At 42.2% G+C, this 11,874-nt stretch overlaps 1 long non-coding RNA gene across 1 annotated transcript; it reads left to right on the forward strand.

The window, feature by feature from the left end:
• Positions 1–524: 524 nt before the first annotated feature.
• On the forward strand, positions 525–10,121 carry LOC134163272 (uncharacterized). The gene is made up of 4 exons (XR_009964669.1): positions 525–565; positions 3,216–3,664; positions 4,395–5,509; positions 7,891–10,121. It is a non-coding gene; the product is annotated as an uncharacterized LOC134163272 (long non-coding RNA).
• Positions 10,122–11,874: the final 1,753 nt, after the last annotated feature.

Consider the following 11,874-nt stretch of genomic DNA (forward strand, 5'->3'; position numbering starts at 1 on the left):
GCCAGCTCGATAAATAACACCCAGTTAATTATACACAAGAGCCAATCCTCTGAAACACCTGGACTTCCAAGTGAGACAGTTGAGATGTGCCAGCCCTGCTTGTCAAAGTCCTGATTAAGCATGCTCATGTAGAAATTGAAATGTGACCCAAATTACAGACCCAAACTGGAGGTATCAAAAATCAGAAGCAACTGTTGAAACTGTTGGCCTAGGTGTTTAGAAACTGTCTTTAAGGAAACAGGAGGAAGAACTTACCCTATGTCTATCTATGCAACTGTAAGAACTAGAATAAGGCTGTATTGAAGCTATTGGTTAGCTAGCAGGCTAAAGCACTGCATTCAAACTGTGGTGTCTGCTGGAGGTAGAGATTGAAATCTCATTTTCAACAGGTCCCTGATTTCTCCTTTGTCATCAGTGTGCTAGATGATGCTGGCATCACCAGGACTAGGGACATCTTGGACCACAACTTGCAGATTTTGATGGACTCCCAATTTTTGATGGACTCCCAATTTTTGATGGACACCCACCTTCCATTTGGGGTTGCCCATGCTGCCTTCTCCAGAAGGTAAGAAGCTGATTATTGCCTGCTGTCTACTTAATTCTGCAACAGTACTCCCCAGTCTACTGAATTCTGCAACAGTAGTCCCCAGCCAATCCCAGTAGTCCCAGCCTTGCAGAGCTCCTTCTTGGACCTTGCATCTCCTTACCACACCTGGTCAGGCAGTGTTTTAGGAGAGATCTAACCCCCAAATCATGCTGTGGAAATATTTACTCCTGATGCTCTTTTATCTTGCCCATACACCTCCCTAAACATGCATGCTGTGGGACTTCTTACATTGGAAAAGAATGAAGGATCCCAGTAGGTCACCTTGTACTCTTATCTGATTGCACAGCCCACAAGGTGTGTAGTTCAGGGAATACTTGTGGGAGCAGCCTGTGCTAACATCAGGTCTCACAGGGTGCCCTCACTGTTGTGCACCATCTGGGGACCCAACCATCTATATGGACCAACTGTGCCAAGCTGCGGCCTCTCTGCTGGTGCCTCTAAGACCTTTTGTTGTGGGGTGGGTATTTTTATACCTTCCCCAGGTGAGGTCCTACTGAGTCATGGGACTTCCTGATCAACTTCCCCCACTATCCCCAGCAGCAGAAAGAGGAAGCCTGGTGACAAAGTCCTGGTGAATGAGGAGCCTATATCCATTCCCTTCTCTTCTCAGGTCTCCCAGCGTGGCACCAGTGGGCACTGTTCACTGGCTCCTGGGATGTTTTCAGGGTGGTGTGCCCCACATCCCCTTTTGGTTCCCTACCTGTACATTCCTGACCTTTTAACCTTGGTCATAGAATCACAGAATCACAGAATAGTTAGGGTTGGAAAGGACCATAAATCATCTAGTTCCAACCCCCCTGCCATGGGTAGGGACTCCTCCCACTAAACCATGTCACCCAAGGCTCTGTCCAACCTGGCCTTGAACACCGCCAGGGATGGAGCATTCACAACTTCCTTGGGCAACCCATTCCAGTCCTTCACCTCTCTTCTCTCCTTTGTTGTCACCTGAGATCATTCGGCTTTCCCCAGGTCTTTCAAAGAACAGTGAACTACTAACAAGTGAACTGAGATCAATGCAGGCATACACTGACCTTAAACAGAATACTTATCTAGCCTGAAAAGAGTTAAGCCAACTCACCTTCACTATGTGCAATAACTTTGTTCATCAAATTGTCTTTTCACCATATGACCTCTTTTCAAGTTCATTTATAAATAGGTTAAACCACAGGAGCCCAGGAACAAAACCCCCTCAAACATCACTGGAGACCTCACTCAGATGTGAACGCTGGCCATTTATCCTCCCCTTTTAATAGGTTATTCACATGAAGACGTTTCCTCTTGTCCTATGGGGCCTTAATTTCTTTCATAGCCCTTACTGGTGGACCCTTAGCCTTTGGAAATTGTTCCTGGGACTCTATATGGCTGACCTTGTTGTGGTTTTTATTTAACTTGTCAGAGTTTATGATCCTTTCTATTTTCCATTCTTGGACACAAATTCTCTTTTCTGAAGAAAGTCTTCTGCTTCTAATAAATTCCTTTATCCTGCTGTTAGCCATGTCAGCTTTCCTTTTGGTCTTTCCAAAGCCTTTGTCTGCAACAGAGAGGCTTAGAGCAAATGTACTCCTGCATGTTATGTTTAAATAGTCATCATACAAACATTTTTGCCTTCAGTCATCCATTTTAGTTTCTTTTTAGCAAGGTTCCTTGCTCCTACGTAATTCTATTGTACTTGGTTAGGCTTTTTTTGCTTTTGTTCCCTAGGCAAGAATGTTGAGCAGGGGCATTTTGAACCAGGTTCTGCATGTTGCTCAGGGCTAATATAAAAGTTTCTTCTTCTTTTGTAGGCCCTTTCATGCAGAAACACTGTTTTATTTCTCTGCAGCATCAATCTCCAATGTGACATTTACTCAACATGCAGGCGGGAAACTCATATCTCCTGTTATTGTTGCATTCTTGCCCTGTCAGCAACTCTGGTCTCCCTCAGCATGTAATAGATGCAGACATCTGATCTAACCCTGATATGGCATATTTTTTACTTAGGCCAGGAATGTCAGGCTATATAGGTTTTTAGCTGCTTGGAAACACAATTAGCTTGCTACTTGGATTTGGCACAAAACTTTCTCTACTGCATGCTACCACTTCTCTACTGCTGGTGCCTCCTTTGGGGTTTTTTTATATGCTTTTTACCTCGATTCTAGAGCATCAGATTAATTGCCTTTTTCCCATCAAGCTTCTGATACACATAGTATGAGATGATCCCTACTTAAAATCAGGCATTTTTGTTTCCTCATCTTGTTTGTTAGACTTCTAGCATTTATAAAGAAACATCCTTTATTTATATATGAGATTCTTTTTGTTTGATTTTTCTGTATTTCTTCTCTTTCAGTTTCACCAATTTTTTTATTATTCACTAGAGGATAAAGATTTCCCAACTTCCTGCACTGAATATATGCCATCCTGAATCATGTTTTAGCACTTGTCAGCTTCTCCATTCAATGTTAAAAAAATCTCCTAACACCTTTATAAATGCCACCACCAGTTTCATTTTAGTTTACCTGACTCTGACTACATATGTTCTGAAAGTTTTCCCATTTTCTAAGAAGTTCAAATCCTTTGTCTTCAACCATTTCCTAGCTACTTGCTGAGAATTTGTTGCTGTTTCTCCCAGTTCAGCCCTGCTCTTGGTATTGGAAGCATTCCAGCTGAAGCTACTATGGAGCTCTTGGCCTCCAGTTTACCATATGACTGCATGCATTTTGCCTCCAGAAACCCTCTCCTCCCTTCCTGAGGACATTGCTCCATTCACTGTGTTGAAAGGCTCCATCAGGCCTTCCCCAAGAGCCTGCCCAGATATTCCACAAAATCCAGCAAGCAGATGCTGCATCCAGCAGTCTGATCACCACACAGTCCTGTCTGGACCGTGGATGCCTGATAGAGCATCCGTTTTCTTATACCACTGTATCTTCCTAAAAACTGGGATCTGAAGAATGATCTCAGTGCAAAAGTGTATGTGGCCTCAAGCTGTGAGATCATTTCTGCCTACCCAACCCAGGATAAGACTTCCATCCACAAAGCTTTCCCTCACTTCAGCAGCATGGGAACTATATAAGCCTGGAGGTAAGACTGCTCAGTGATGATCTCAAAGACTGTCAGTGCATCTATCTGTTATCCTGAACGGTTTTCAGTTCAGGTCTCAAGGACTAGGATATTGGGCTAATTGCACTGGATACACACAGTTGTTACCTGTGAACTGAGTAGATAGTGATTTATAGCTCTCAGTGAAGCAAGCTGATGAATCCTTGCCCACTCAGGGCAGCTGCTGCTGTAGTTTGTTTATGATTAGGGAGGGTCCGATGGGCTCTATCCCCACCTCCAGACACAGATCCCTGAAGGAGGAAGCATTCAGATACCTAAACCAAGGAGAGAGGCAAAATCCCCCTCTGGCAGATCTTTTACATCACCCAGCACTGCTGGTCTGGACAAGCTGTGATTTTACAGTGAGTCTTTGGTTTCTCTCTTACTCCTTGTCACTCACATCCAGCTAGGGGAAAGTGTGAATAAGAAGCACAGTTTAAGGGATGCTGAAATAAATAGCCACTGGTAACTATATACTGTCACATTGCTTGCCCGCAGGTACACTTTGGTTCTTCCTTTTTTTAGATTGGAAGAACAGTTTACAAACATTTCAGTTCTACTGCCCTGAGCAGAGGCATTTCACAAGTGTCAGAAATGGTGACCTGGAAACAAGAGACCTTGTACTTAAATCACTCTTGGGGTTGAGATATGTTCAGTCTTTTTGGTTACATTTCTTCTATATACTGACAGTTGGTCCTTCATTCTCCTTTAGCTTTCGAAGAGAAGATCTACTGCCTGAGAACTCCACGCTCACAGAAGACAACAAGACCCAGGAAGCAACAGCAAACTGAGAGCAGCAACACCAACAAAGACTGTGAAGCACCGGATGTGTAGTCATCACTGGAACAGCAGCTTGATGGGAGGTAGCCAAGGATGAAGCCCAGCCTGTCTGTAGACAAGGGTCCAGAGCAAGTAGAAAAAGGAGCATGCTTATCTGGATTCCCTTAAAATCCCTGGGAACCACTTTCTTCAGAGCAGTAGGATACAAGGCTCTCTCAGACCTTAGCTCGCACAGCCTCCCTCATTCCTTCAGCACAGAACTCTGCACACAAGCTGTCGTCAGCAAAACCCTTAATAGCCATGCTGATGCACATAAGAGATGGAAAGGGGAACCACTGCTTCTTGAGGGGGAGGCAGAGGAAACAGGTGACATGGTGGGAGGATGAGCAGTGAGAAATGGAGAAATGAGAAATATAAAGTTTTCGCTAGAGCTGTGACATATATACCTCTTCTAAGTGTAATGGGACTAGACGGCAGAGTGGGCAGACACAGCTTTGTGGCCTTTTAAAAGAGGAACAAGTGACAAATATGTGAAGATACTAAACTGAGTATCAGGTCCTGAGGGCCCTGACTCTCAAGCTCTGGGAGGTGATTTTAAGAAGCTGCTGGTCCAAGATGCCTACCCATTGCCACAGGTTATTGACCCACCACTAACTTGTCAGAAGTAATGCTATGGCCACACCATAGGCACCATTTCTTGATATAAACTGCAGGAACTGTGCCTAATTCAGTTCAATAAGATGTGGACTGTGGTGGCCAAGGGACTTCATTCTTTATCAGGCATAGCTGAAGAGGTGCCTGACTGAGGTCGGAAACCTGAGTCACCACAGCCTAACATGACAGGCACCAGAGAGTGCAGGGAGAGCCTTGTTACTATTTAAGCCAATTTGTTTGTCTTTCAACCTCCCTTTCTCTGCTTTTCACAAACTCCTTTAATGTCCAAGCTTGCCGAAGGTATTGGAGAAGTTTTACAAAAGCTCTGTAAGCATGTTCTGTTGGTCTGTTGCCTTTTCTTTAGGGAGCTTCCTGCCAGACTGAGTAGCACAGGTAGGATGTAATCCCTTGACATGGCTCAAAGAGCACTGGTAGTTTATAGCATGTCTGTTAGGGTGCAGCAAGGGCTAAGGAGAAATCCCAGGGCAGCAGGCCTGGCAGCCAGGGCCCATCCAATCACCCCAGCCAGGGTACCCTAGGCAGAGGCAGCCTCTGCCCCAGGCATCCAGACCCTCCACAAAAACAGGGATAAACCCAGGACCATGCAGGGTAGGGCTGCAGGGATCTGATGTGGCATTACTGGGGCAGAGATTCACAGCCCTGGGGGGTTGAAATGGGGTCCTGGTACCTGGATGGGGTGGAGGGAGCCCCAGGGCAGCTGGGGCAGGGGCAGGCTGGGCTGGTTGTGCCCTCAGGGCCCTGACAATGCCCTTGACCAAGAGTAAGGTTTTGGTCATCTCAGCTCATATTAAGGAACTACAGAAAAAAACCTACTCCAGCAAATGAGTTGCAAAACTAGGCTTAATCCACTGTAAACAAAATTCATTACTGCTATCTTGGTCATGTGTTCTGATAACCACAGGGTGAATTACCACTGCAGAACCAAAAAGATGCAGTCTTACACTTAGTGACAGCTTTGCACTGCTTCTGGAGGCTTGGTTTAGCTCTGACTACAGTGATCCCTGCATGTGCTAGAAGGAGCTGCTAATAAATGGCAAGTAGTCCCACAAGAATCATGACTAATGGCTCCTGCTCGGTTAGATAATCAACCATTTAATAAAGGGTGAGCTTCTACCTCTTCCTCTCCATGGGGAGCATTAATGCATTACTTTTCCCCTCCTTAGCCACTCATTTCCACAAAACTGTTAGGAGTTCAATATTTTTTGAAACCACCCTTCCTCTATTAATCTTAGCTAAAATTGCCCAATGGATTCAGAAGTTATTAGGACTAGCTAGATGGTTGTACAGATGTTGACAGAGACAGACACAAAGCATTATTGTATTAAGAAATCACTCAAGTTTATAGCAACACAGATTTTTAAATCACGTTAACATCCAGCAGGTAGCTACTAGCATGAGGATTATGTTTCATTTCTGCACAAGCCTGACTCACTAGCAGCCTGAGAAGCTAAAGGACCTCAGAAAGAAAGGGTCATTGCTTAGAATTCATGCCTTGATGGTCTTCTCTGGGAAGGAGTGATTGCTTGTGGACATGGCAGGAAGGCTTCCATAATTATTCTTCAGAGAATTAAGGTTTTGCTTTGAGCATTCATTCCAGATCTTTCAAAGCTGCAGTTATTATCCTTCTCCCCTACAACATGTTATAAGTTAAATCCCTGCTCACTCTTTCCACTTCCCATGTTAGCCTTTCCTTCTTGTATCTTGAGACTTGAAGGAGTGGAGGTTGGTGCTCTTACTGATGTTGATTTTCTCAATAGCTAAAAAGCCTTATTGCTTTATTTGTGAGTATTTGTTTTTCAGGGAAATTCAGGCTTTAGGTTGTCGTGGTTTAAACCCACTCAGCAATAAATCACGCAGTTGCTCTCTCACTCCGCCCGCTTCTTGCCCTCCCCCTACTCCTGGAGAGGAGAATAGAAAAGAATGCAACTCCCATGGGTTGAGATAAGAACAGTTTAGTAACTAAGGTATAACACAAATCACTACTGCTACCACCAATAATAATAATGATAAGGGAAATAACAAGGGAAGAGAATACAACACCTCACCACCCATTGACCAATAACTCGCCCCCCCAGCCTGACCAAGCACCGACTGACACCTCCGATACCTAGTCCAAGCCCCCAGTGAACTAGCCCTTCTGGGTAACTCAGTTACATCCTGGGCATGACGTGGTGGTATGGAATACCTCTTTGGTCAGTTTGGGTCAGGTGTCCTGTCTGCTTCCTCCCAGCTTTCCCTCCTCCCTGGCAAAGCATGAGACTCACAAAGTCCTTGGCCAGACCAAACATTTGAGCAGTAATTAAAAACATTGGTGCTATCAGTACCATTCCCAGGCTGAAAGTCAAAAACACAGCGCTTCACCAGCTACCAAGAAGGAGAAGAAATGACTGCCACTGCTGAACACAGGACATAGGTATGAACATTTATGAGTAATTTCTACTTAGAACTATTTAAAATATAGTAAGTTCTACATTATATATTTGTTTGAGCTTTGGTTTACTTGTTCATGTATTTTTGGCAAAGAACAGATGCTGCTTGAATGTTTCCTATGAGGCATATTGAACACACTCTCGGAATCGCACTTGAGCCAAAGGTCAATCTTTCTTAGCAAGCCAGCCAGTGACACATTACTCAATGGTTTCCCAATTTTGGTAATGAAGACTTATAAAGTAGACTGTAAATAATTCTTCATTATTTTTTTAATTAAATTTTTGCAAACTACTGAAATATATGCTTTGATTTTTTTTAATTAGTGGCCTGCAGAGGACAGCATCTGGTTTTCTACCTACAGGATTATTTAATATGGAGAATTCCAAGTCTTACAATAAATTGATCTGGCAACTTTCACTTCAGAATTACAAGTTGAGTGGTTTCCACTACCAGCCATGCCTACAGTTCTGATTATCTGAGATGTATATTTCTCACAAAACTTAAGCTTCTTTCCAACTAAAGTCTGAAATGGCTGTGTCATATCTGTGGGCCGCTGTCTGCTTATTGTAAAGCACCTCATTTAACAAACCTCACTGCCATTGGATTTAAAATGATGGTGTTCATGCCCAGACAAGCACCCTGTTTCTTCCATGAGAGGCTTGGTTACTTCAGAGATGTGCCAATTATGTCAGGGAAGAATCATCCCTGCAAAACTCCCCATGCTGGCCCTAAGCAGAGTAGTAAAAACGGGTCAGTGAAATAAAAACTGTGATTTGTCACCATGTAAGGGCAGGAGGAATTACTAAAAAGCTCATTGTGTTCCCTCCTCACCCTCTGAATCAGTCTGGGTGTTACAGTTCAGTCTGTGCATTTCAAAAGCAGAAATTAGTGTTGCCTGAGTATTCGAGATGTCAAGGCCACCCAAACAAGCAATGGATGTGTCATTTGTTTGTGATGCTGTCTACTTTCAGATTATTCTCTAAACCATATCTTAAGTTAAAATGATAGTTTGTTCATTTTCAGAATGGGACAGAGCAGGGTTTTGGTGGATGAAAAGAGAAAATAATACTGTTTTTTTTCAGGAAGAGCTTTTTATTGCTATTCATCCAAAGACAGAGCAACTGAGAGCTGGTCAGTCTGAGTGATTTTCTTAAAGAAAGTAGGGAATAACAAGTCACAGGAAGCCTGGCCATGTTTCCAGTAGAGAACAGATCATTTGTCTCTTATTTATCTAAAGTGGTCAACCAAAATGGCAACTTCCTTCAGCAAAAAAAGTAGAACTACATAAATTTAAAAGTACCACAAGCAGTACATAACTATATATGCCATGGAGACTGAGACATTTCCTACTGACAGTGGAAGCAGAATGTTTACATTATAATTTATTCTTGATGGCTCTGAACGATAAACGTCAAAACCAAGTGATCTTAGAGGGAAATGTATTCTGGCAGATTCTCAGTCTGCTCTGAAAAGCATATTCAGACTGAAGGAATTGATGGAACTGATATTTTTCAGAAGTCCTTGGTTTTCTCCTTTCATCTACAGTTTCTAAATACAGATCTGTAATATTTTCCTCATATGTTCAGAAGGTCGGAATTTCTCTTGAGATGACTTCCTAACTTTTTTAACTGCCGCTTCACCCTCATTACTCATCTGTCCTGTTATTTTATCTTTAAAAGTTTTGAATCAAGGAGTTATCTTTGTGAAACATCTGGTCAAGCAGTTATACAGTACAAAAGCTCACGTTCAGGGCTCTTTATCTGGTAGAGATGAGAGGTGAGTGAGACCTGGCAGTCAGTCGAAAGGGCCTAAGTATCTGATCTCCTCCACTCTCCTTTATACTCTGCCCTAGGAATGGTTGTGCTTCGGAATGAGTGCACTTCTTTCCTTTCTGAAGATTCACTAGCTGTAATGCTGTAGGATTCTCTAAGATGTTATTTGAGTATAAATCACTTCTAAATCTTTATAAAAAACTGATAGAAGAGAGAGCAGCAAGAACAATATTGGGATCTTAGTTTAAATTCTATTCACTTTCTGGTTTTCAGTTACCCTCAGTGTGAAGTATGGAAAAATACAGAAGTGAAGAAAATGATTTTGTTTCAGAAGTGGTTTATTGTCCAGTGTAGAAGTGGACACATTCACTCCACAAGAGCTGTGAATCTGCACTGGTTGTTGAATCTTACTGGAATTTTATTTTCCACCAGTTCTCAGTTCCACATTTTATTTCCTTCCTGGCACACCTTTCCTGTGTGCCATGTACCCAAATCTCTAACCAAAAGGAACAATATGTGAGCCATGTTGTTTGAAGAAAGAAAAGGGGAGATGTGATAGGAACCCTAGATACAGATTATCAACCAGCAAAGCACCCCAGCAACCACATGCTTAGCCTTGGCACTGCACTGCACTGCACACACTCACCATTCCTCAGTGAGTTTGTTTAGCTGAAGAGGCCAGAGATGTGCTTTCCACACATGGAAGGTCAAGATCACTGATGAGTACAATTGCTCCCTCTGCAGGCACTAATGAAAATAAGGCTGGAGGCCGCCTTGCATTCTCTCTTTTTTACACAGGGGTAGTTAACCTGTTGGAAACGCACTTGTGGGTGGGTTTTTAAAACAAAACAAAACAAAGCACTAATTGAAGGGTGGGAGATGTCTGGATATGCTGCAGGATTCCTTTAAGGGGAGGGAGGGAAAAAAGACAGGCAGAATTTCTATTTTGATGAACTGACTCTAGGTGGCAACAACACGCTGTGCAGCCTTAGCAGAGGCTAGTCAGGCAAAGACTCTTTAATGGTGCTTACACAGACGCAAAAAAAAAAAAATAAAATTAAAAAAAGAGCATTTTCAGTACTGTTTCTAGGAGATTTTTCAGCTGATTGCACCACCTGCACATTGCTAGAAACATGTCCAATGAAAACAGTCAGTTTTCATTGTAATAGACCTGGTTTTCAACACATATTCTGAATAAGATGCTGTGTGTTTCATTTTGTAGGCATAATACTGCAGGTGTGCAGAGGAAAAACAGCAAACTGTTCTCTTTTGGTTATCTTACTTTGATGGGCAATCTCAGGAAGCACGTGTATAATCTTGATTTGTAATGATGCCCGTAGAAGTCCCCAGATGGGTGGGTACAATTGCAGTTCTGCAGCATTTACCAATGACGTTCTTGAAATGTCACTTCATCACCTTGTCAAAAAAACAGCCACACAGGTACCTATGAAATGCTCACCACATCTTCTGTGTAAGATACTGCCAAGATATTTTTAATGCCCGATTTCATTCCCTCTTTGCTATGTATCCAGTTTCCTGGGCTTAGCAGTAGATGAGCAAACACCTGCATGGTATAAAAATTCTTACAAGTATGAACAGCAGTGTTTTCACATTTTTCTCAAAGTCAGTCTTACTGTTAACTCCACTGACCCTTGAAATATTTAAATCTGTTATTGATGTGTTCATAGGTACAGGGAGAATGCAGATTAAAAACCACTAGGTTTGATTACCCATTCCAGCAAAGAACTGTCACTGTGACTACACTATATACTAGTAATGCCCATAGAAAATCTTTCAAGTGTGATCATCTCCATCATATTTGTAGCAGGCCAAAGTGTCTGATGGAATCTACAGGGTGTGATAAACTTTATTACTCTGTCAGAGTGAAAAATCTGTGAAACCCTGTGATTAAATCAGCTGTTTTGTACAATTGACCCATTCACCTGCATGTTGTCAATTAATCACCTCTGAGGCTAATTCCAGTACTTCAAACCTCTAAGCTGCTTTCAAAGAGAAGAACTGTCATTTAAAATGTAAAAATGTATCACCTGAAAGCAATTTCTTCCTTTCTTACCAAAGTGTGGAATTTCCCTTTAAATGAGACTGAACCAGGTTTCCAGCTTTACAGTATTCTGAATCAATATCTTATAATCCTCTATAAACCTGGTAGACTGGTTTGGTTTTTATTAATGAATAAGTACAAATGAATCATGATTTATTCCTACTACGGACATATAAGCCTATCTGGGATGACAGTGCCCTAAAAAGGAAAAAGAGAATTCACTAACCCTTTAAGGTACTTTGTGTCATGGTACTCCATATAACAATTAAGTTTATTAGTTTCCTTCCTTTCAATTTAGCAGTAGTTTTACTACACACTTTTGAAGAGTGGGGACATTATGGCAAAAATAATGGAAATGCAGCTGGAAGAAACTGGTTATATTTGGGCAATATATGACATACCACCCAAATGAATATCATAATAATTGTTCTTCAAATTTTCTTGTGCTACAAAGGCACATTTGTGTAAAAATA

Source organism: Pezoporus occidentalis, unplaced genomic scaffold (genome assembly GCF_034315485.1).
Source record: "Pezoporus occidentalis ecotype Australia unplaced genomic scaffold, CSIRO_AGI_Poc_V1 ctg2, whole genome shotgun sequence".
Taxonomy (NCBI): Eukaryota; Metazoa; Chordata; class Aves; order Psittaciformes; family Psittacidae; genus Pezoporus; species Pezoporus occidentalis.